Source organism: Macrotis lagotis, chromosome X, assembly GCF_037893015.1.
Source record: "Macrotis lagotis isolate mMagLag1 chromosome X, bilby.v1.9.chrom.fasta, whole genome shotgun sequence".
NCBI classification, from domain to species: Eukaryota; Metazoa; Chordata; class Mammalia; order Peramelemorphia; family Peramelidae; genus Macrotis; species Macrotis lagotis.
Genome location: NC_133666.1, coordinates 50,329,674 through 50,354,729, shown reverse-complemented (window position 1 = coordinate 50,354,729; position 25,056 = coordinate 50,329,674). Strand labels below are relative to the sequence as shown.

Here is a 25,056-nt window from a genome sequence, read left to right as displayed (position 1 = left end):
ACTTTTCCTTTTTCTAGGACTTACACAATCCTCGTAACTGTAGTACTAGTGAAGTTCAAGACCTGGGTTTCTGCTTCCACTTCATGGAGGTTTGACCAAGAAACTCTGCTACTGCCTGTCCACTGCCATCTCTGCTGCCACATATTCCATTTCTGGAGAGGTCTCATAGACAAATGGGCTTTGCTTCCAAGGAACTAAATCAGAGTCACAGAAGCACACCTCTCTTTTTTGTTTCTCCACAACAACAACAACAACAATAATGATAGCTCTCCCATATTATTGGATGGAGGAGAAGAGAGGCATGCTATATGCTACAGCAGTATAAAAGAGAGGTTCTGCTCTCAAAGGAACCTACACTCTAATTAAGGAGACAACACATATTAGAGGTTTCAGTTCGAGCTCTGGTGGCAAAATCTAGGGGTTCTCAGGGTGCTGCAGCAATTAGGGAAGCAACACTGGAGCATAAGAAAATTCACAACTGACTCAGCTATGCCCCTTAGAGGAATTTCATTTTCCAAGGAGAACATTTTGGTTTTTTGGATGATGGCAGTGACCCAATAATCTCATAAGTAGAGATAATCTTTCTCGCATTGCAAATCACAAAAATCAATCAACAAGTATTTATAAAGTGCCAGCTTTGTACCTGGAACTATGCTGGGTCTAAAGATAGAGACAAAAATGAGATATTCCCTACCATCGAGGACCTTACAGTCTTTGGGAGAAACAAGTGATTACATAAATATGAAATATATTCCAAGTATTTTCAGGTGGAAGCATCCAGAACCAGAAAAGGATATAGAAAGCTTGTTCATGGAGTCTGAGGCCCAGAAATCTTAAGTCATGTGGCTAGTGTCAGGCAGAATTTGACCTCAGTTCTTGACTCTATTGCCAACATATCTAATACATGCTGAAGTTTGAAGGGAATTAGCTAGCCTTAATCATTGAATGAGTGTTGCCTGAGTCAAACTGAGACCTGGGAAAGACCTTAACTTAAAAAGGCTAAAGTCTCCCACAGTATCCAGGTCATCTCCAAGCATCCTGATCTGTATCTGTTATTGTACCTAAATTGCTCCAGAGTAGAAAGTGAGGCTAGTGACTTAGCCCAGCCCCTCTTCACTCAAACCCAATTCATGTGTATGTCATGGCATCACCTCCTGATGTCATGGTCTTCTTTGAGAATGGAGGACAAACAACAAGGGGTTTTAAGAGATGGAGGAAATTCATTGTAGGCATGGGGACAGGTGGGAAATGGAATGTCATATATGAAGCACAGCAAACTGGAAGGGTAATAATGAGCAATAGGCTAAAAAGGGAGAGTGGAGTCAGATTGGGAAGGACGTGCCAAAGAAAGGAATTTGCTTTGTTTATCCTTTTCGAAGTTTAGTCATCCTGCTAGATTCTTTGTTTTTTTTTTTTTTTTTTGCAAGGCAATGGGGTTAAGTGGCAGTTCTTGACCTTCACAAAGACTCCATATAACATTGCTAGAAGCCATCCAGTGCTTTCAGTGTTTTGTGGATCCTGGTGCAGCACCTGAACTCTTACTCTTGTTGCATGAGGGACCTGGGTGTCCTGACTTCACACTCTTGGCATTTTTAACCTTGCCGTACAACTTCTTTGGCTGTTTGAATTATCTGAGGCCATGGGAGTCCATGTTTCGTACCTGGATAGCAACACTAGTATTTTGTTTGCTTGTGTTTTTTGGTTTGATTTTGTTTTTCTCAGTTTTGTTTGAAAATGAACTTTTGCAAAAGTAAGCAACTTGAGATTGTTGCAGATGTCACAAATTTGATTCTACTGTTAATAATTCTGGGCTCATAAATTTACAGTATGAAAATAAATTTGCCTAGGTCCCCTGAGGAGTCAGAGTATTGCAGCTGGAAGTGACAGTAGAAACTGTAGGCCAAGGGTTCTTAATGTAGTATCTGCAGCAACATGGATACAATTTAGGGGAGTCTGTGAACTTCGATGGAAAAACAATTACATTTTTCATTTTGGTATAATTGGTGTTTTTGTAACCTTGTATATTTAATTTTATTCCCTGAAAACCATTATTATGAAAAGAGGGTCCTTTAGTTTCCTGAGACCCTCAAAGTAGGAAAGGTTCAAAAAACAGAAAAGGTTAAGAAACCTTGCTTTAGGCCAATAGTTTATCTTAAGTGTGTCTTAGTAAATTGGTCTAATGTAAAGATTGAGTGGGAGGACTGGTTCAAGGCCTGGCTCTGTTATTTACTAGTTGTGTGATGTTAGGCAAATAATTTCTCTTCTATGTGCCTCAGTTTCTTCCTTTCTGGAATGAAGAAGTTGACCTATATGTCCTCTAAGGTGTATTACAATTTCCAACCTATGTTCTTCCTGCCATTCACTCTCACAAGAGTTTTATTGTCCTTCCTTACTAGTCAGAATTTGGGCATTAACTTTCATTTCAAATTGTCTACTGCATTAAAGAAGTAGCTGCAAGTTATGGTGAAGGAAATTAGCCTTTTTATTATACAGATTAGAGCTGGAAGGGACCTTGAAAATCATCTATTCTAACTCCATCATATTACCCAAGGGAAAAGACTTGTTCAGGTCCTAAAACTAGGATTCAAACTCAAGCCCGATGACCTCAGACCTAGTTTTCATTCCATTGTACCATCATCCTCTCAAATGAACAAATTGATGATGGGAAATCTAGAAATTTTAAATCATTTCAGTCTTTCTAGGTCCTAAATGATGTTTCATCAACAATGAAGCTCTGTCTCAAACGTTTTTTAAGATGTCTCAAACTCTTAAGAGTGCACAATATCTTGAAAAAGAAAAAAAGTCATTGTGTTCAGTTTGGAAAACTGTTGGCAAAATTGTTGAGTATTCTTTTGAATGAAGGAAATGTCCTAGAAGAAATGGACAATTTGAAGGAACTTTTACAAGAGTGGTGAATAACTTTCAGAACCAAAGGCAAAATGAGGTAACTGGGCTCCATGACTTCCAGTGTTGTTCCTGATTTTCAAATCCTCAGAATCCATGAATCTGAACAAACATCACATCCATCAATTGCATCCTCTGAAAGTTTAATGGAATTCTTCTCTTTACTTGGAGAACTTCCATTCAATTCAAAGATATGCAGTGGAATATGACTAGTTAAAGAAAATGACTAGTCTAAAAAGTACTCCTCCCATATGCTATCATCCCAGCTTCCCTACACCATCATTTAAGTAGTTTATTTCCACCTACTACTTCCACCATCAGGATACTGATTTAGTAAATCACTACAGACTAGGTAAGAAAAACCTTTACTTCTTGTTCTAGGAAATGAACCATTGAACAACTTATTCAGTTCCATGGCATTCTAGTTAATATCTAATCAAAAGATTGGCTGTGTTTGGAAATTATTTAAAACTTTACTTTTTTTTTGTTTGTCATCTCACATTTATTTTCTTTCCCTACCTCCCATCAACCCTCAGTTAAAAAATAACTCATAACAAATATAAATAATTAAGAAAAAAAGTCCTATATTGGCCATGTCCAAAAATATATACCTTTTTCTACAACTTGAATTATACTACATTAGTCCTCTGGAATTGTAGTTGGTCATTGCATTAATCTGTATTCTTTTTTTTTTAATTTTTTTAGGTTTTTGCTAGGCAAATGGGGTTAAGTGGCTTGCCCAAGGCCACACAGCTAGGTAATTATTAAGTGTTTGAGGCCACATTTGAACTCAGGTCCTCCTGACTCCAGGGCGGGTGCTCTATCCACTGCGCCACCTAGCCACCCCTATTAATTTGAATTCTTAACTCTTAAAGCCTTACTTATCCTAACTTGTCATAAACCATCTAGGAAATCCCCTGCCTATAAAGGAGCAAGGCATCATCTATTAAAGAGATAGCAAGATGGTGATTCAAAATAACCATAATAGTGATTCTTGAAATCATGTTCTTGAGTCCTGTCACCTTTGTCAAGAAATGAGTGGCTTGCTTTGTCATTCATGTTCATCATCTACAGAATCATTGTGTTGATGAATTCCCACAAGTCTTTCAGTTATTTTCTTTATTGTATAAATATATAATTACTTAAATTATTCTCCTGGTTCTCCTCACTTCACTCTAAACACAGATCCTTTCCACGTTTCTCTCAGTTTCCCTTTCATTATTTCTTTTTTTCTCATTTTTAATTTAAAAATAAAAAGATCTGATTCAAAATAGCTTTATTAGCTTCTTCCATTTTATTTCTTGGATGTTTCTTTGGTATTAGTAAGGAATTTTATGTTTCATTTCTTATTTTAATATACCTGTAATGGTAAACATGTCTAGAGAGCCTTTCATCCCTCAGCACTGTTTTGATAGTTGTAGCAAGATTTCCTTTGGTGTTTTTAGCCACTTTGCCATCTTGTGAAGGAGTATGAGGAGGATGAGGTCAGTGGCTTGTTTGGGCACTGGAAACCACAATGAGGAAATGGTTGGTATGAACCATTGGCTATATTTCTCATTTTCTTTTACTTCTCTAATAGCCAGAGCAGAGTATGCTTGTGGACATTTTCCTCCCAGTTTTTCCTCTACCTCCCTTAATTGATTTTCAAAGACTTTTTTGAGTTCATCTATAGCCTGAGCCCATTTTCTATTTCTCTTTGAGGTTTTGGATACAGAAGCTTCGAATTTTTCATCTTCTGAATCTTCCATGGGACCAAAGTAATTTTCTATGGTCATATTCTTCTTTTTCTTTTGTTTGCTCATTTCTTCAGCTTATGACTGATTTACTGCACTTTCAAGGTTTGGGGGGTTTTTTGGAACAACCCACAGGGACCTTAATTCCAAGGTCTTACGAAAGGCTCTGAGCCCAAACTGTAACCTGAGTCTGAGTGTGGGCTAACAGCTGAGTCCTACCTACCCCAGGGAGAGAAGAGAGACTTCTAAAGTCTCCCCTGACCCCCCTTACCGTCTGTGAGCTGTGCCCTGGAGGTGCAGGCTGGCTTCCCAGATTCCTGCTGCAGGTTCTCACCACAGGACTGCTCTGAGGCCAGCACTTGCTCCATACTCACTCTGGTGCAGCAGAGTTCTCTCACCACCCCTTCAACCTGTTCCAGGTAAGTCTCTAGGCCAAGAGGTCTGGAAACTGCCCCCTCTGCCATGGATTCAGGCGCCCCCAGGGATCTAGGTACCCAGCCTGGCTTCATTGCACTGCAGCTGCTGCTGCTTTTTCCAACCCCTGGTCCTAGTGAAACAGACCTTTCCCATGGAACTTCTAAGTTGTCTTGGACTGGGAAATTGTATCACTCTGTCTTTCTAAGGGTTCTGCCCCTCTAGGTTTTGGCTAGAGTCATAATTTGATGGCTTTTGGAGTTTTTTGTAAATGTTTCTGGGAACTCTTGCCTTTACACCACTATCTTGTCTCCGCCCGCAACACTTTCAATATTATGAATAATAGTTGAGATTCTTGTGTACTGTTGGCTTAAGTTGTGCACCTTTTCTTCACTACTACAAGGATGTCCAAAATGTCAGCCAAAATAGTCATCTTGCTAATAGAGCAGCCTGCATCTTAGTGGCTCCTTTCCACTGGAAATTCATGTAGGATGGTCATATTGGCTTCTAGGTGGATAGAGTGCTGGTCCTGAAATCAGAAGGACCTGAATTCAGATCTGACCTCAGACACTTATTAGATATGTAACCCTGGCAGTCACTTGACCTGTTTACTTCAGTTTTCTTACCTGTAAAATGGGAATAATAATAGCACTTTCTAAAGCTGTTAGGAGGATCAAATGAGGTAATAATTGTAAAGCACTTAGCATATAATAAGTGCTATATAATTGTTGTTATTTCTCCTTCAATCACTCTACAATTTTTCCATTGTCCAGACTATGTCCATGGATTATTTTTCTTGATAGCTGTCTGATGTATAACCATATTTTCTTTACTGTAATTTTGGGTGATATTCAATTCTGATACTAAACCACTTGACAGTGCCAATGATTTTGGTAGCAAAAACTTTCTTTTCTGGTTCTTCAAGGATACAAATGTGGCCTGGGCAGCTGCCTCTTCCAGGGCCTGGGGGTGGAATGGTGGTTGATTCACTCCATCTTCTGTCTACTGTAGAAACTTGCTGCTTTAATTTGAGTGAATGACTTACTTGACAGTAATGATTGAATGGAAATTGGTGGTAATCTCTTTCTTAATTTTTTTCTTTAGGTTTTTGCAAGGCAAATGGGGTTAAGTGGCTTGCTCAAGGCCACACAGCTAGGTAATTATTAAGTGTCTGAGGGCAGATTTGAACTCAGGTACTCCTGACTCCAGGGCTAGTGCTCTGTCCACTGTACCACCTAGCCACCCCTTTTTCTTAATTTTTTAAAAGTTTTTTTTTAAAAAAAAACATTATCTTACTATATAATTTTGCTATCTCTTATTTTATTTTTTTTTCCTTAAGGATATGACTTCTCTCTCTCTCAACACATTCAATTTAGATCAGTATATAGCATGGGAACAATGTAAAGACTATCAGACTGTCTTTTGTGGGGTGGGGTGGGGAGAGGGAAGCGAGATTGGGGAAAATTGTAAAATTCAAAAATAAATAAATTTTTTAAAAGGTGTTTTATTTTTGGCAAGGCAGTAGGGTTAAGTGACCTACCCAGGGTCACACAACTAGGTAATTATTAAATTTCTGAGGCCATATTTGAACTCAGGTCTTCCTGACTCCAGGGCCAGTGCTCTATCTACTGTGCTACCTAGCTGCCCATCTTTTATAATTTTTTATAGCACATGAATGTTCTACTCCTACCCCATAATTTGTTTAGTCACTCCAATGGGCATCCTCATAATTTCCAGGTCATTGTTAATGTAAAGTCTTCCAAAAGTCATTAAGGTATATTGCTTAAAGCTTAAAATTGCACTAAATTTCATATGTGTATAAATATATGTACATATTTAGTTTTGTTTGAATATAAAGTGTCCCAAAAGTCTTAGTGCAGTTTTAAACACTAACTTTAATCTGTACCAGTTTATAATTGGGAAGAATTTTTTCTGATAGTTGCTCTTCAGTTCTGCGTTTTCATTTGTAATATGAATGATTTGATTTTATTCTCTTTCAATTTATCAATCATATTTTTAATTTTTAGAATTGTGGCCTTGTTAATGGAAGTGGGGTTGTTGCTTTTCTCATTTTTTTGTTACATATCCAATTTACAGAATTATTCTTTCTCTTGTTGATGAATGCATTTAGAGATACAAAATTTTCATTAAAGACTGCTTTAGCTGTATCCTAAAAGGTTTTTTATTACTTTTTCTTCTATCATATTTTCTATTGTTTCTGTGATTTGTACTTTGATCTGTAAATTCTTTAGGAATAAATTATTTAGTACAGTGCTTTGTAGGACAGTGCCCAGCATGTAGTAAGCATTTAATAAATGCTTATTGATTCATTTATTGATTGATGGCTCTAGTTTTTAGCATTTTCTTCACAGGATTTTGGCTGAATATAATTTTATTTTATTATGGTAATTAGAGGATGTATTTAGTAAAGTTGTGCATTTCTACGTTTTTTGTGAAGGTTTTGCTTGCCTGTACATTGTCATTTTTTATAAAGGTTCCATGCACAACTGAAAGATGTAAATTTTTTTTACTCCCATTTGGTAATCACCAGAGTTGTATCATATCTGATTTTTCACAAGTTCTATTCAGATCCTTGTCTCCTTTCTTGTTTGTCTTTTGGTTAAATTTGTCTAGGTCTAAAAGGAAATACATTGAGGTTTTTGACTGCTTTGTGGTTTATTTCTTTGCTGTATTTGGATGAATATTTCCATTTATGTATTTAGATACCATGTTTTTAATGCCTGTATATTATATTAAGTGTTAATATTGACATATTATCTAAAGTGAATTTAAATTTAAAGTTTTTCTTTTTATCTTTTTTTATTATCATCTAGTCTAAATTCACATTTGCAGCCTTTGCTTTTTTGAATTTGTCTGAAGTATAATGGATTTTATTCCAGTCCCTTATTGTAAGACTGCATGACTCTTTTATGTTTTAAATATTCTTGTAAGCAACATATTTTGGATTCTGCTTTCCAATCAATTATAACATTCTTTTCCATTTTATGGGTGAGTTCATTCCATTATCATTCATAGTTAAGATTGTTAATTGTATATCTCTTTCCATCTTGTCCTCTTGTAAAGTTTTCCTCTTCTTTTATCCCACCATCTCATTTTACAAAGAAAGTGATGAAAGTTTATCTAAGCTTGTGATTATGTAAATGATATGATCTTTTTCCACTTCATTGCCCTTCTCTTTTCCTTGCCTTGTCCAATAACACGGATTTGTTTTCATTCTTTCTTTCCCTGCCTTCCTCCCTCCCTCTACTTAATACTATCCCATTACTACTACTTGTTGTCCTTAATACTTCTCCCCTAGGTCCTCCCTCAGAACTCCCTGCCCCCCCATTCTCTCTTTCATGTATGGTTTAGATGAATATGTTTCATTCATTTCCAGTGAAATAATGAGTTCTCTCCCCTTCTTCTTTCTTTCCTCCCAGTGTAGTATCTTATTTTTCCTATTTCCTTAAAAAAAACCCTCTAAGATCTGTGCTTGTTTTTTTTTTAACTCTCTCTGTGACCTTTAAGGACCAAGTTACAATTCTGAGAAGACACATTTCTTCTCCTCCATTATAAAGTAATCAATTCATTCTCATAGTCCCTTCCAAACAATTAAATAGGTATGCTTTCCTATGTTTCTCTTATTTTCTACATTTCCATTTTGAAATGTTTACTTGGATCTGAATTTTTCAACTGAATGCTCAAAAATTCTTTATTTCATTTTCCATTTTACTTCCTGAATTGTATTCTTGATTGTTAGCTTTTGGGAGTATTATATTCCAAGTACTTTTCTGCTTTATGTTGCCAACTGCCAAGTCTTGTGTGATCCTAATTGTGGCACCTTGGTACTTGAACTCTTTCTTTTTAACTGTTTGAATTAGTTTGGAATTTTGGAATTATGGCTTTGATGTTCCTGGAAATTTTCATTTTGGGGGTTCCTTACAGGAGGCAACTGATATCTAATTTTTATTTTTTACTCTGCTCCTTGGTTCTAAGAGTTCTGGGCAGTTTTCATTTATGATTGCTTGAAATGTGGGACTCAAACTTCTTTTGTTGTTGTGATTTTCATATAGTAAAATGATTGTTAGATCTTCTTTCCTTGTCTTATTTTTCCAAGTCAGTTATTTTTAATAACATTTACATTTTTCTATGTTTTTCAGTCCTTTAATTTTTGTCTCAGAATCTTTTTCTGTTTGGACTATTTTTATTTTCAGGGAATTTGATTATTGGGTTAGTCTAACATGGCCTAAAAAATTCATTTTCCTTCCCATTTTTTCCCTTCTTATCTACTCCATTTTCTGTCTCTCTTTCTCTCTCTCTCCTATCCCTGGATCACCTCATGCTGGATGCTGCTCTCCTGCTGTGGCTGGGACCCTAGGATTCATCCTTTACCTTCTACCTACCTTGTCTTTTTTCTGTTTAAGGCTGCCAGAATTATAGTAGCTTTGCTTCTTTAGATTCAGTACTGAACTAGATGGAGAAATTTCTGATTCTCTTTGGTTTTCTTATGATATTTTAAAAGAACTTTACTGAGGTATTTGTGTGGAATCTGCTCCTATAGGATTTAATATTTCACTATCTTCTCACAATTTTCATACAATTCAGTTTTGATTGTTTTGTTGCTCTTTTTCTCACTGTTGTACTCATTGTATTATTTTCCTAGTTCAGCTTATTCTTCTGTGCATCATTTCATTTATCTTCCCCTGTTTTGGTGTATATAGAGCTTTTTTAAATCACTGTCTTCCTCAATGTGTCAAAGGGTAGCGACATTCCAGTTACTTTATTCACATAATGCTAAATTGCTTTTCAGGATACACATAGCAATATTCAGCTCCACCAGCAGTACATTGTTAATCCTTTCACAACTCCTCCAAAATTGACTATTCCCATCTTTTGCATCTTTGCCATTTTACCAGATGTGAAGTGAACAGAGATGTTTTTGATCTGATTTTCTCTTATCATTTGTGATTTTGAATATTGAGAGGCAATCTTGGACTTAGAGTCAAATCAATAAATATGAAGTAATTACTATGTTTGAAGCATTGAATTGAAGATACAAAGAAAGACAAAGCAGTTTCTAAGCTTCAAGGAATTCACATTCTTAAGGTGTGGAAGGGGAGTGGTTGAGTCAGGAAGACTTGGTTTGGATCTTGAATCAGACACTGACCCTGTCACTTAAACTCCTTGGACTTCAGTTTCCTCCTCTGTGAAAATAGGAGGTTGCCTGGATGATTCCTTGCGTTACTTTCAATTCTAAATCTGATACTACAATCCTGTGATACATATGATTGTTATTGACTTTTTAGTTCTTGTTTTGAGAACTCTTCATATTTAACTTTTGATCACCTATCTATTGGGGAATGCTTTTTAGTCCTAAGCATTTATCCCAAAAATCTTGCACAGCATACCCCTGTCAGAATTATTTAATGTGACAATTGTTCACAGTCTTCTACTTTATTAATTTTGTTCATGCAAAAGTCTTTTAATTTAATTTAATCAAAATTTCTTATTTTGTCTTTAGTTATTGCTTCTCATCCTTGTTTAATAATTCACTACCTAGCGATTGCTGAAAAAAGCTACTTGAGCTACTTCTCTTCTAACTTTCTTATGGTATGATCTCTAAGAATTCATTTTCATATCCATTTTGAATTTAATGTGTTGTAATAGGTTTTAGACCTAGTTTTTGCCACACTGCTTTCTATTTTCCCCAGCAATTTTTGTCAAGTTAGGGAATTTATGCTTTGAGCTTTATAAAACACTGGGTGATTTCATTATGTCTGATCCTTCCTAGTCTAGTCTTTTCCACTGATCCACTTTTGAAAAAAAAAAGCACAAAACTAATGCCAAACTGTTTTGATGATTACTGTTTTATAAGATAATTTGTGGTCTGGAAGTGCAGTTCCCACTACATTCCAACTTAAAAATTTGTTTTCTTGGATAACTACATGTTTTGTTCCTAAAGCTCTCAATTTGGTCAATTGATATTGTAATAGCTGAGGCTCCACTCCCTCAACTCAAAAGATCTTCTACAACTGATACCTTTGACAGGTAAGACTATCTCTTTGAGGTCCAGAATCAGTCAGTAGACAACATGTGCAAACAAGATTATCTGTATACCCTGAGGAACAGCAGGGAAAAGATTTATTGGGCTAAGCATACTTATGGAAGCTTTCAGTAGAGGAATTTAATCAGTTTCCCAGTCCCAAGGACATCAACCCTCTCCATCTCTGACCATGTTATAGAAGAGGTGAGACCAGTAGAAGACAGTGTGCGTTCAGAGAAGAGGTCATAGATAGATAAAACTTCAAGGAAGGTAACCCTTTGCAAGAGAGAATGCTAGTTATAGACTCAAGAAAGGATTTTCAACTAGGCGTTGAGTTTGCACTTTAGTCATTTGCTCTTTGCTCTTGTGCCTCACTATTATTACACCCTAGGTTTAAGCTTATTTTTTCCCCTAGACTCTACATATTTGTGGGAGAATACATTCTAGGATTGAGGGAGGGAGAGAGAAATTTTCTATCATTTTATACCGTCTTAGTTTATACTCTTTGCTAAAAGCTAACTGAAGTTTCTTGCTAACTGATGTTTAATGGGAAGTACGCCAATGGGGACTTTGAGTCAGCCCCTTAAGGTTACCCCAAACCCCAAAGGGAATCCCAAAGGAGAAACTAGTTAACCACACTCTGGACCTTGGTTCATCTATATGAAGAAAAGTTAGAGAAGTAGCCTTTCAGAGGGTGTTGCAATATTTTTGTAAAGAAATTGCTATTTCTTAAATTCTCAGTTTTGCTGGCATCAAAGTATGTAAATAATCGCTTGTGATTTTTATGTTTTTTCTTTGGTAATTCAATTTTCCTCCCTCTTTTCATCTAAATATTTATTGTGTTTTTTTAAGAATCAACTTTTAGTTTATATCAGTTCTGTAATGTTACCCTAGGTCATTGCCAATTGGTCTTTCCACTGGACTCCAATGACTCTGGAGAAAGAGGGTGATGTTGGTGACTTAGCACAGCTCTGCTTCACTTGAATTCAATTCACCTGCAAGTCAAGACATCATCATGTTCCAATTAAAGAGCAAAGAACAAACAACAATGTGTGAGTACTAGCTTCCCTCTGGGGACTCAGCCTGCTAGTTCAGGTTGGGCAATGCTCCTATTCCTTCTCTTTTTCAGTGTACTAACTACCCCAAACTAAACTCATCATGATGTTGTCATTGTCCATTGCACCATCTCTCTCCCCCAAGATGAGTTGAGACCCTCCCCTTTCAAGTCTCCCAGACTCAATCTCTACCTTCTACAGCCCCTGTTATTCTCTAGGAGTACCCTTTCTTCATTGTTTAACCCATTAACTTGGTATGAACACATCACTTATTCTATCCTTCACCTCATCTCTCCCAATATATGTACCACAGACCACATTGGTTCATATATAGTAGTCTATGATGCTTAAGATCTGCTCTGATGCCATCAAAGCTCCTGTTTCTATAAGCGATGCTTACATCTTTATTCTCCCATGCCAATCTTTATTTAAAGTAACCTCTGAACATGAGATAATTGGTTTCATTTTTTTATTCTTTTTGTGAGAGGTGTACTTGTTATCACTCTTGTGTTTGTGTTATTTGCAAATTGAGGATTTCATTCTTATCTGCTTTATTTTACTTTTGGTTATTTTTTTTTGTTTTGTAGCAAAAAAACTTTAGAGGTCTCTCTTTTGTTGAATGGCCATCTTTTTTTTTCCTTGTGGAGTATGTCTTTTTGGCTGCAGCTTAAGCTTATGAGAAAATTCTTTATTCTCCAGCAGTGGCATAGGGTGGGGATGGCCCCTCAGTGAGTACCTTAAGAAATAAAGTTCTTCACTGTTAATTCATAAGAATTTTAAGTTGTGGATATTTGTCTTTTTGTCTACTATAGATTTAGCCATATAGTTAATAAAGATCCTATAAATAACTACTTGTGATTTGGAGGGTTGAAGTAGCTGGAAGAAAGTGATTTGGAATATAACAGGTTTCCGGTTTTATATATAGTGATTTTGTTCTCATTTATATTTATATTACTGTTTCTTTTGGATCTATTTAAATGTTTCTTGCTGATTAAATTTCTGACATAAAGGAAAAAATATAAATTTAATGATTCTGCTTCTCGTTGGTCTCTTCCCCTGCCTTGGTGGTTTCAGGAAATCACATCAGTAAAGAAAAATGGAAGGGCCTTTGACCTGTTCTGCTTATCCCTAGAGGGCAGTAAGTAGAAGTTGCAAGGAGGCAAATTACATAGCATAGGTCACAAGGTACCTGCTATTCTGCTGCCCTCTCACTCCACAAAGGTGACTCTTCTTTGTCTGAATTATCTTTTTAACAGTTATACCAAATAGAAAATCACTTACACTTTAGCTCAGATATTTATAGCAGTATTTCATTTTATATATGTGCATATGTGTATGTGTGCACATATATTTTTTATATATAGTAAAAGCTATTGGATTTTCTTATGTTCATTGTCCAAAGTGACAGCAGATGAATGGTCATAAAAACAGTTAAAAATACCAAGTAATCTAATCTTTGCAAATTCCTCCCAGTCCTTCATTTTGAAATAACTAATTCAAGCAAAGAAATTGAACCAGATTCCAACAACGATGAATCGGTAGATGCATTTTTAAAAACTAACAATCAATCTCCTATGATATTCTGAATTCTTTTTTTTCCAGGCGGAAAGCTTTATTGGCGATGACAGCTGACAGACATTCCTTACAACATCCATGGACTTGGAAAGTGGTTCACATATTTTGGCACTTCGTTTTCAAGAGGAACTGGAGTAAGTTCTTGCCAACATTCCACGAAATTACACCTTTAAAGAGCCTTTTTGATGTCTTTAGTCTTTTGCTCCAATATTCCTGGAAAATCCTCGAGTAAGTACAGTTATTGCATTCCCCACAGAATGGCCTCCCCGTAATCAACCCACACAGAGTTCAGGAGGTCCCCATTTTCATGGGGGAAGTGCTTTAATCAAGATTAATTTTTTCCAGTTTTCAGTAATCGGAGCTCTTCCTGAGTTTGCTTCAACCCTCCTTCAGATGAAATTATCAAATTTCCATGGCAATTAAATGAAAAAGTTTGAGCAAATGGATCACTCTGTACAATGGACAAGAAGCAAGTGAAATTGACTTGGGGGGGAGGGGGAGAGGGGGCGCAGGTTTCAGCGTGAAGGCTGCTGGCTGCAAGGGCGCCCTTTCACAATAGAAAGGTTTTGGTTTTCTTGCCAGATGCATTTCCTCAATCATTTTCTCTGTATCTCCTACCAAACAAAGCTGATTCTGGCCTAAAGGACTGTAATCAAGAAAACAAATAACAGCATAAAAATTAATTATACAATTAGACAGAAAAACAAATGGCTGGTCCTAATTCAGAGTGGATAGGAAGGACTGCCAGATTGGTTAGCCATGTAATGCTAGACATCACTGCAATTCGGTTTTCCTTCTAGAGTCTAAAAGATGTCCAAGGAAAAAGGATTCAATACTGGATTTTCTGTTTTTCAGAATCAGGAAAAAACCTGAGGTTTGAAAGCAGAGTTGCTTTGCTCTAGGACACTGATATTTGGAGGTTGCAAAATTTAAAAGATTGTTACATTTACATTTTGAGCACAGTAGCAAAGAAACAAGTGAGCTTACCCTATATATAGCAAGAAAAGCAAGTTAAAATAGGGAGCTCCCAGGTAGTTTCTCCTTTGTTCTGAGATCTATCCTTCACACTTCTGCTTTTTCTTCTTACTCCTCAGGCTACCCTCTGCCACTTTACAAAGAAGTATGCAAGAGAGAATGTGTTCAACACTAACAACCAAGGCTGCTTCTCCTCCAATGCCCCTCTTCTCTTCCCCTTACTCAAACCTTGATCACAGCATTTCCTTTTTTGTTTCCTTTAATCCCTCCTTCATTAATGCACCCTCCAAAGTTAGAACTTGTTTTGCTTATGACTAATCCTTCCTGCCCATTTCCCCATTGTTTGATCTTTTTCTTCACAAAAATTGTTGTGCGTGTGCGTCCAAGCCCTTCTTCCATGCTTTCTCATGATGGAACAATATCTCAAAGACTCCCTCATAGGACTAATATGTTGGGGTGCTCTTGTTTCTCTCTCCTATTTAAAACAATTTATTTCTATTACTTCTTGAATTGTTTAGGTATCACAAATAATACTAAAAGCTTCACATTTCTCTTGGACTAAAAAGCAGTGGAAAGAATCCCTGTAGGGGACCTGGTTCAAATCCATACTTACCTGTGATTAAAAGGAAATTATTCACCTTCTTTGGACCTTGTCAGTAAAATAATGGAGGTAAATTAGATGATCTTTAAGGTCCTTTTTGGTTCTAAACTTAGGGATACTACAATTTTTTGTATTGTTTTAATTTGTAACACTTTACAAATCTTTTCTCTGAAATCTATTCTCCAGAAATGTAGGGTGCACATTAAACTATACCCTGCTACCTCTATTGCCAGTTCTAATATGGAATGGATAATTAGTTTTTAATTGAGTAAAGTGTTTTTTATATCACTATGGTTTAACAAATAGTATTTTTGAAGACAGAAAAAGAAAAGGAAAAGGAAAAAACCAGCATGACTCTACATTAGAAAGGTCTGAAAATACTTATGGATCTCCCACTTCTATAAAGAGATGAGGTGGGTGTCTCCTACCTTTTCTTTGGTGGTGTTGTTTCACTTGCCATCATTATGTATATTGCTTTCTTAGCAATGCTTCTTTCAATTTACCTCTATTCATGCAGGTCTTTCCTTGCTTCTCTTCCATTACATTCATATATGACAGTTTTTTTAGCCATTCCCTGGTAGATAGCAAATAATCTATCACAAAAGTAGTACTAAAATATTTGGGGAACACAAGATGGTGAAGAGACCCTGGGAAGCTCCATGAGAATTTTCCCCTCTTTCCCAATTTCAAATGAAGCCTCTCAACATATTCTGGAGTGACTTCAGGAAAGGTTTGTCTCATTTGGGTAAAAGGGGAGCAAAGCCCAGCAACTGAGGCCCTAGTGCAGCAGGCATATTGTGAGCCCCCAAATGTTAGTGCAACAGACAAGATGGGACTGAGTTGGGCTACCCTAATGCTGGGAGCAAGCAGCCAGCCCCTTGGGGCCCAGGGTGGAAAGTCAGTGACCAGAGCTCAACTTTTAAAATGAGGGAAAAAATCAAAAAGAACCCTTAGTAGTTAACTTTAGACTTGATTTGAATAGATCTCATTCCTCCTTATCTACCCTTTCTTCCTTTAATTTATTCAGATAAAAGCATTGGTTTTTACCTGTAGGCTGGGTTTTGTGAAGAGTTGTTGAGGATTTTCAGGCCGGTTTCTCCATCATCTCTTAGATTTACCTTTTGATTTCATATGTGTCTTTTTAAATAAATGTACCATCTTTTTCCATTAATGATTAGGTTTCTAGTTTATCCTTCTGAACAACATATTAGGGTGCATCGTGAGCTCCTTTGCACTCTGGAACATTATTATTTCATTTCTGCCTGAGGCTGTTTTTCTGTGAAGTATGGTTAAATTTGACCACTAGGTGTTTTGAGTTTTCAGCATGAGAGTATTTGTCTGGAGCCAATCTTTATAGGCCTCAATTTTTTTCTTCTGTAGAATAAGAAAAGTAAAACAAATGCTTTGAGAAGGGAAAGCAGTTGTTTGGTTTTGCTTTCATAGATATTAGGTTGAAGTGATTAGAAGGAAGGGCAATTGATATTCAGGAGACATTTTTTTTTGCAATCACAAAACTGTACTTTAAAGTCCAAAATCATCTCTGAATTGACAAATCTAATGTTCCTTTTTCTCAGTCCTCACCCTTCTAGACTTCTCTGTCTATTGTCATTGTTTTTTCACATCACTCTCTCCTCTTCCTGTCTTCTTTACTGGATCTACATCCAGGTCAGGACCATTCAGCATGGGTGGACCCCAAGCCTTCTTTTCTCCTTATAGAGTATTCCATTTTATGATCTCACTTGTTCCCATGGTTTCGGTTACCATCTCTTTTCCAGTTCCCCTTGTCCAGAGTTTGCCTCTATCTCCAGTTGACTTTAAGATACTTTAAATTCAAAATGTCCCAAACTGACCTTATTATCTTCCCCTTCAAAACCCTACTCTTCTCTGATCTTCCTTCTTACTAATGAGGATTTCACTATTCTCTTAGTCACCCAGGTTCACACCCTAGCCATCAATTTTGACTCTTTCCTTTCTTTCACCCCATAAACACCCATTGCCTCAACTATTGCAAAAAATATAGCTTGCTGGTAGGTCTCAACTTCTAAAATGCCTTCAGTCTTTCCCCATGTCAATCCATCCTCCATTCAGCTGTCAATTAAACTCCTCTGGCTTTCAAAGTCCTTCATAATAGACCTGCCTGGCCCTGGCCCCTTCCTACCTTTCCAGACTCTGCAATCCATTGACACTGGTCTCCTTGTTCCTAGACTGATAAACTCTTTATGACTCCAAATGTTGTTTGCAGTTGTCTGTCTATATCTCCTAGCTTCTCTAGTTTCCTTCAAGGCCCAGAGAGCAGGCTTGAGAGTAGGCCTAAAACAGAGAACTAGAAATGTAGCTTGTGCTATCTATATAACAGGTTCCTAAGTTTATGAAGCTTGATGTCTTTCTGTTAGACCTAGATTTTGCGTGGAGAGACCTTAAGGTACATATGCACCCAGACCCCTACTTTACAGATCTAGAGAAAACATAGAATTTCATCTGGAAAAAACAGGGAGAAGGGAACTACTTTCAAAGAAATGGAGGTTTTTACCTCCTACCCAGCAAATTTGCAGCAATGACAAAATTTGGGAATAAGCAAAAGGTAATACTGATTCTTGACTTTCAGCTAATTTGCTGGGAAGTGGTCAAAAGTGAGGAAACAAGCACAAACTGGTTAAGTCACATGACCAGAGTCACAGAGCTTAGAACTGGGGAAGGTTGCAGTTTTTGAAAAAGAAAGCTCGAATGATTGGAAGAGACTGTCCTTTCCTTACCAAGAAGGTACCATCACTTTTCTAATGGAAGCCAGTTGGGAATTTGGGTTTGCGTTATAGCAATTATGTATGATACCTCTGACAAACAGAATAATTGTAAAAAGCAACGAATATCTTGCAAGGTACTGCCATAGTAGGAAATACTGTGACTGAAGTTACTAGATTTCCCTTTTCAGTTTCCTTTGCCAGAGAGATCACTTTCACCAGTCTATGTAGAAAAAACAGGTATTATATTTAAAAAAAAATTAGGATATTTTAGGATCAGAAATCTTACTCACTTAAAGACCTTTGAAAAGAATCCCCTGATGGTGCAAAGGGCTTTCTTTTGCCATTTTCTATGAGCAAATTCTCCTCCTTTTTGTTAAACTACTTTTTGGTCCTGGGCTGGGTCTCCTTATCCACCCACAGTCATTGTTATACTGCCTATTTAAGAGTAACCAGAGTGGGGACATTTGCTTCTTCTGAGTTTGCTTGTAATTGATTTCCTGAATAAGTCACTTTACATTTATAATGATGCCAGACCTCCCGAGAATGCTGCAGCTCCAATACACAAAACAGGCGGTCCAGACCCTGCTTCGTAATGCAAACGTTGTGTTTTGGGGATATGTATGTTCTCTTACTCTTTGATTGGCCTTAACAATACATAAATGTTTTGATTGTAGGGAATATGAGAGCTTGGGGGCGAAGAGGAGTGAGCAAGACAATAAAAGAAACACACAGGTGAACAGTAATGGAAGAGTCTCCTGGCAGTGTGTACAGTTGAGTCAGTACCCTGCTGCAGAATCCAAAGAGGGTAAAAGTTGCTCCAGGTACAATGGGTGCCCTCTTGGGCACAGAAATGGTTCTTATTGGGGCTAATTAGGATCATAGGTATGGGAACCATACCTAGATACTCTTATCTACCCCCCCAAATTTGGGGACAAACTGGACTGTGACCCTCCAGAGCTGTTGATGGTGAAGAAAACCAGGATAACAGGGGGAAACAAAGTTGGCCAAGAGCTGTGTCTCAAGAGCTTCACTTGTGAACGTGATAACTGCTCCTTAATGTCTCGTATCTCTTGTTTTTTCTGTTCCCTGGTTATTCTTCTTCCTGCTCAAGTGTGTATCTAATATGGTGAACTGGGATCATGCAAGACCAAGGAAATCTGCTACCTTTCCATCAACTCCAAGAGTAGAAGTGATGTATGCAAACAGACAACTGAGAAAGAAAATCGTACTCTAGCACCATCTACATTTTCCCCTCAACAAGATCAAGTTTATTCTCACAGAGGTCAATTTCTATGGTGGAGGTTTGCTGCTAAAGAATTCTAACAATTGTAAACAATTACTTTGATACCTTAAACCATATCATTAATCTTATTGGACTTTTAAGAACTGAATTACTTACAGAATTTCAGAGTTGGAAGAGTTAGAAGTCTCAGAACAGAACTGAAAAGTGGCCCCTAGCCTGGACTTTTATGCCACTAATGCTTAGCAAGCTTTTTTTTTCTTCATAAAGCCATGGAGAACAAGGCTCAGTTGCTTTTCTAATACCTCACAGGTAGCAGCCAAGCTGGGCCTTTTTTCCTGTAGCTTAAAGTCATGTCTACTTTCTTGACTGCCAGATCATCATGGAACTTGGAGTCCACTAGAAGGCCTAGAAGAATCTGGACAGCAATGGATAAGGTGCTGGAAATCACAGAGCTCTTTGATAGAGACTGGTGATGCAAATACAATGAAAAACATCCCCTGTCATCAAACAGTTTGCATTGAAGTGGAAAAGATTAGCATGGAAATTGATCAATAATCTTTGGTTTTGAGATTATTGCTGAGGTTCCCCCTCCATCAATGAAGAGTATAACCCCATCAATGCCTGCTCAGCCTGGGTGACATTGTCCATAAAGACCTGCCTGAGAGGAACAAAGTGAGCAGTGAGAGAAGAGGTGAAGGGTGAATGCCATCATACTTGAGTCTCATGTGACAGAAGAATCAAAGATATTATCATTGGTCTGCTCTGCTTTTGGCAAAATGTAGAACTCCAGAAACTGTTTGGCTAATTAAAGTTCTCTCCTGCCCCTCTAGGGCCAAACTTATGATCTGTTGATGTCTTTCCCCTTTTCTCAATTTTTCTCACATGAGCATATTTTCTTAAATATTTGACAATTTTTACTTTCCTGACCAAAGTACATTGCCCTCTCTTTCATTCTTTGCTCTCTACAGAATGACTAGTATAGATTGCACATGCATAACCTACATTGGATTGCTTACTATCTTGGGGTGGAGGGCGGGATACAATTTGGAACTCAAAACTTTAAAAAATGTATAAAAATTGTGTTAACATGAAATTGGTAAATCTATCTCCTCCCAAAGTCTTCCCTCGTTATTATTTCCTATTCATGCTATACATAGTTTGCTTTGTATATATAGTTGTTTGCATGTTGTCTCCTTCATTAGACTGTAAGCTCCTTGAGGGCAAGGTGCTCTTTTACCTCTTTTTGTCTCCTCAGTACTTAACAATACTGCTTGGCTCATAGAAGGCACTTAATAAACATTTTCTGACTTAAAAAATCCACTTCTGCCCAACTTAACTGTGCCCAGAGAAGGAGCAAGTGAAGGAACTATTGGCATCCTGGTCGTTAAGTCTTAGAATAGGCAAGTTTTAGGCCCATCTCTCCACACAAAAATCAAAGCAAGAGAAAAATGATCTAGGGACCAAAATATTTATAGCAGTTCTTTTTATAGTAGCCCCCAACTGAAAACTATGGTCAAAACTATGAAGATCTTTCTGAATTGATGCAGAGGGAAGTGAGAATTAGGGGAACAAGGTACTTAGCAGGAGATATTATAGAGAAGAGGACCTTTGAAAGACTTTAGAACTCTGATCACAACTCCAAAAGGATGAAGCTGAGACACATTACTCACCTCCTGAAGGAAAGGTGGTGAACCTAAAACATAGAAAGTGACATCCATTTTTAGATCTCAGTAATGTGGGCCTTTGTTTTAGGAGGCTGATGTAGGTATGGATAGAGAATGGGCCTCAAGAATAAGGACCCTTCCAAACCAAACAGAAAGCTTTATAAGGTAGTAGGGGGCAGGGTCTGCAACTACACTACAAGATGAATAACAGAAAAAGCAAAACTTCTCTCTGTCGGGAATCCTCTCTTGTGGATGAGGTATAGACAGAAAGAATGTGGAAGTTGAGCCCCCAGATGAGATACTGGACAGCAAAATAAATGAACACATCTTGGCAAAGGAAGCCACAAATGAACATTACTCATGTTAAGAGGGGAACAAGAGGGATTTCAGAATCACACTCTTCCCTGGACTGAGAGAGAAGAGAATAAAAAGGAAAATGTAATGAAAGCATGGTTAATATCAATTCAAAGATCTCGAGACAGGGCTGCAAAACAGAAGGAAGGAGAGACTGTGGCACAAGAATTGGGTCAAATTAGCATAAGCACTAATTGCAAGGAAATTACAAAAATTTATAATATTAAAATTTATCTCACACAGTACCTTTCTGGTTATTCAGCTGTTATCCAGTTTTGTCCAACTCTTTTTGGCCCCATTGGGAGTTTTCTTGGCAAAGATACTGAGTGGTTTGCCATATCCTTCCTCCCTTTAGCTCATTTTATGATGAGGAAACAGGCAAATAGGGTCTTGCTCAGGGCCACACAATTAGTAGTTCTGAGTAGCTTCACAAAATCAATTGTGTACTTGAACATAAAAAGGTAGAAATATTAAACACATTCTTAATAAACTCATACAGTAAGAATGAGAACAGAAGTAGACTAATGACCTGAGCAACGAAAGGGCTCTAATAACAAATGAATAAGAGAATAAGGCAGCACGTCCAAATTTGGAAACTGCAGCTAAAGTAGTCATCGGAGAGAGGCACAATGTCATCTCTGAAAAATCTAGAAACAAAATGGAAAAAAGATGATGAAAGAATTGAGTATATAATAAACATAAGCAAACCATCCTAGGACAAAAACAAAAAAATCATAAAAGAGAAAAATCAACTTGCCAAAATAAAAGTGAATAATATGAATTAATCATTTACTGAGTAGAAATTCTTTGAAACTTAAGAGAAATGGATAACTACAAATATAAAATACTCAAAGAGACAAAGGAAGAAATAGGTTAATCTTAGAGATTCAGCAAACTAGAAATCATCTGCCAAAGTGGGGCAAAAGCCCTTGGTCAAATGATTTTTTAAACTGAATGAAATGTATAAAAAAATTAATAATGATAATATAAAATTTTTCTCAATCATGAGAAAGATGGCATTCTACTAAACATTTTTTTCCATGACAAATATCTTTTTTTAGGTTTTTTTTTCAAGGCACTTGGATTAAGTGGCTTGCTCAAGGCCACACAGCTAGGTATTTATATTTATTAAGCTTCTGAGGCCGGATTTGAACTCAGGTACTCCTGACTCCAGGGCCAGTGCTCTATCCACTGCGCCACCTAGCTGCCCCGACAAATATTATCTTGATACCAAAGCCAGAGAGAGAGAAAATTCAAGAACTATAGACTGATAATCTCACTAATGAATGTCATTGCAAAAAAAAATCAAATAAAATCAGAGCAAAATGACTTTGACAATAATTGTAAAAAATTATTTAATCTGGGTTTGTACCAGGGATAGGAGGGTGGTTGATTGGGAAAACAGTGAGCATAATCAAGTATATAAACAGGAAAAATACAAAATTATATCAATGCTTGCAAAAAAGTTCTATTCAAAAAAGGAAATAAGTTAAGTTTGGTGGGACAAAATAGCACTCATTGATTTGAAGATGTAGATCAAATTTATTAAATGTTAAATTATCTTCTGTGACAGATATGTGAAGGCTCACTTTAAGTTTTGAGAACCTGAAACCTGTGAAGGTTGTAATGCATTCTTTTTTCATCATTTCTATGAGGGCTGTATGAACAGATTGTTATTCTAATAAACCACTTTTATCCTAATAGCACCCATATACAATTAGAAATTTCTTCAATGTGGCCAGTGTATGTTATCGTATTTCCTTTATTAGGTAAATCAATGTACAAAACTGAAAGATGTATATGCTGTCAAAAGAAAAGACAAGAAATTAAGTTCCTGTAATTCAGAAGAGGTATTATAAAAATATGGCCATTTGGGGCTTTGACATGCCTATTCAGAGGATGAATATTGAATGTAAAAAGCAAATTCCCCTTTCAAACCTACCCTCAGCTGAGAGATCTGCAGGAATCAAGCAATAAAGCTGAAGAACCTAGACTTGTGTCTGCATAAGTCTCAAGTCTCTCCGATCATCTCCTAATGCAGGACCTAAGGATTAAAAATATATGCTTTTTTTCTGAAAAGGTTTGTGCTTAGGATGTGTTCCCTCTATCCCCTGTTGCTTTTCTAAACAAATCTGGGGTCATGGAATCTAGAATTTTCCTAGGAGTAAAGTCAAGCTCACTGGCCTATAGTTTGCTCTATCTTTTCTCTTTTCCTTTTTCAAAACTGGGTCATTGCCCTCCTCTAATACTGTGGTGTCTCTCTTATTCTCCCCAATCTTTTAGCTCTCACTAACTTTGTTTATGCAATTACATCGGCCATGTACTCTAATGAGGCCATTCATTTGTGACATGAATTAAAGAGCAGGGTTATGTCCTGACTTAGATCACCTCACTCGCCTGGGGGATTAGATCCTTTTCAGGTCTGAAGCAGAAGAAAAAGAAGAGGCTCTGCCTTCTCTCTACTGTCTAGTCTGGTCCATCCTTGCTTTGGTCCTCCTCTTCACCCAAATTTCTCTTCAGAACAGTCCCAGCTCATTCTAAGCTCTAACTCTTGGTTAATATCTTCACACATTCATCCTGTTTCCTTCTGTCCATAGCTTGAAAGTTTTGGTACCATCTTCATATCATTCATTTTTCTTTAAAATTACTGTCCTTTGTATCTTCTGCATTCCATTCTTAGTTTACTTCCCTCTTTAGCTGACTTCTTGGTAGAAATTTAATACAATGAGTGGTTAGATGGAGAAATTCCATTCAAAATAGCCCAGAGTAGAGAAGAACCATCAATTTTGGAGCCAAATTACAACTCTGATAGTTACTATTTAGTCCTTATGTGACCTTGGATAATTCATTTTATTTCTCTGTTCCTCAGTTTCCTCCCCTGTAAAATGAGAGGGTCGAGTCATTTTTATATCTCCTCAGTAATCCCAGCTCATAAAGACTTTTGGAAAAAGCCAGTTCTCAACCCCAAAGTATTTGGCACCGTTCAGTGGTTCAACAACCTAAATAGATAAAGCTTTGTCAATAGATATGCCATACTTCCAGCCAAGATGGTGGTGGGAAGACAGGCACTGTGCTAAAGTCTCCTGGCCTTCCCTCATAAATAATATGAATCAAACCTCTTAACAGAAATTCGATTGACAATAGATATGCCATTAAAGGAGCCATATGCTTTATCTCTGTACCCCAAGGTGCCTCTACCTGACTCCTTCAAATGTTGTCTTTCCCTTTTAAGCATAGGCTACTTTTCTGTTTGTATTCCCAGCACAGTATGTATGTGTGTATGTGTGTGTGTGTGTGTGTGTGTGTATCATATAGTAAATGCATAATAAATACTTATTCATTTATATGTTACAAAAAGTTATATGATCAAAGTATAAAAAGTTATCAAGTTAGAGGACAGTAGAAGAAGCTATACTGGGGCAAATTTCTATAGACAAAATGGTGTTATCAACATTTTTGGTGTATCAAAGACTTAGACAATGTGGATACCAATCAATTAGGAAATTAACTGTAAAAAAAAGGGTGGAAAAGGAAGTACAGAGAAAAGGATCTCAAATAATCGGAGTTCTTAAGTAGATATCTACAAATATGAAGGTGGGTGTGGGAGGATATTCCAGCTGATACTTGAACCTTATTCTCATTTTAAATAATCAAAGGAGGGAAGAACGTATACAAAGACACACATTTACTCAATAGGGAAATAAGAGGGAAGGGGAAGGGGGAATTAGAGGGAAGGTAGATTGGTGGAAGGGAT

At 37.0% G+C, this 25,056-nt stretch overlaps 2 long non-coding RNA genes across 2 annotated transcripts in view; one reads left to right on the top strand and one right to left on the bottom strand.

Moving 5' to 3' along the window:
* Positions 1-22,755, top strand: part of LOC141502842 (uncharacterized) — a 150,451-nt gene extending 127,696 nt beyond the window's left edge. Inside the window, exons 11-13 of the long non-coding RNA XR_012472673.1 lie at positions 11,989-12,146; positions 13,752-13,952; positions 18,716-22,755. This is a non-coding gene — a long non-coding RNA (uncharacterized LOC141502842). The remainder of the gene's footprint in view (positions 1-11,988; positions 12,147-13,751; positions 13,953-18,715) is intronic.
* On the bottom strand, positions 13,354-22,303 carry LOC141502843 (uncharacterized). The gene is made up of 4 exons (XR_012472674.1): positions 21,549-22,303; positions 16,348-16,674; positions 15,729-15,874; positions 13,354-14,370 (listed from the first exon to the last, which is right to left on the bottom strand). It is a non-coding gene; the product is annotated as an uncharacterized LOC141502843 (long non-coding RNA).
* Positions 22,756-25,056: the final 2,301 nt, after the last annotated feature.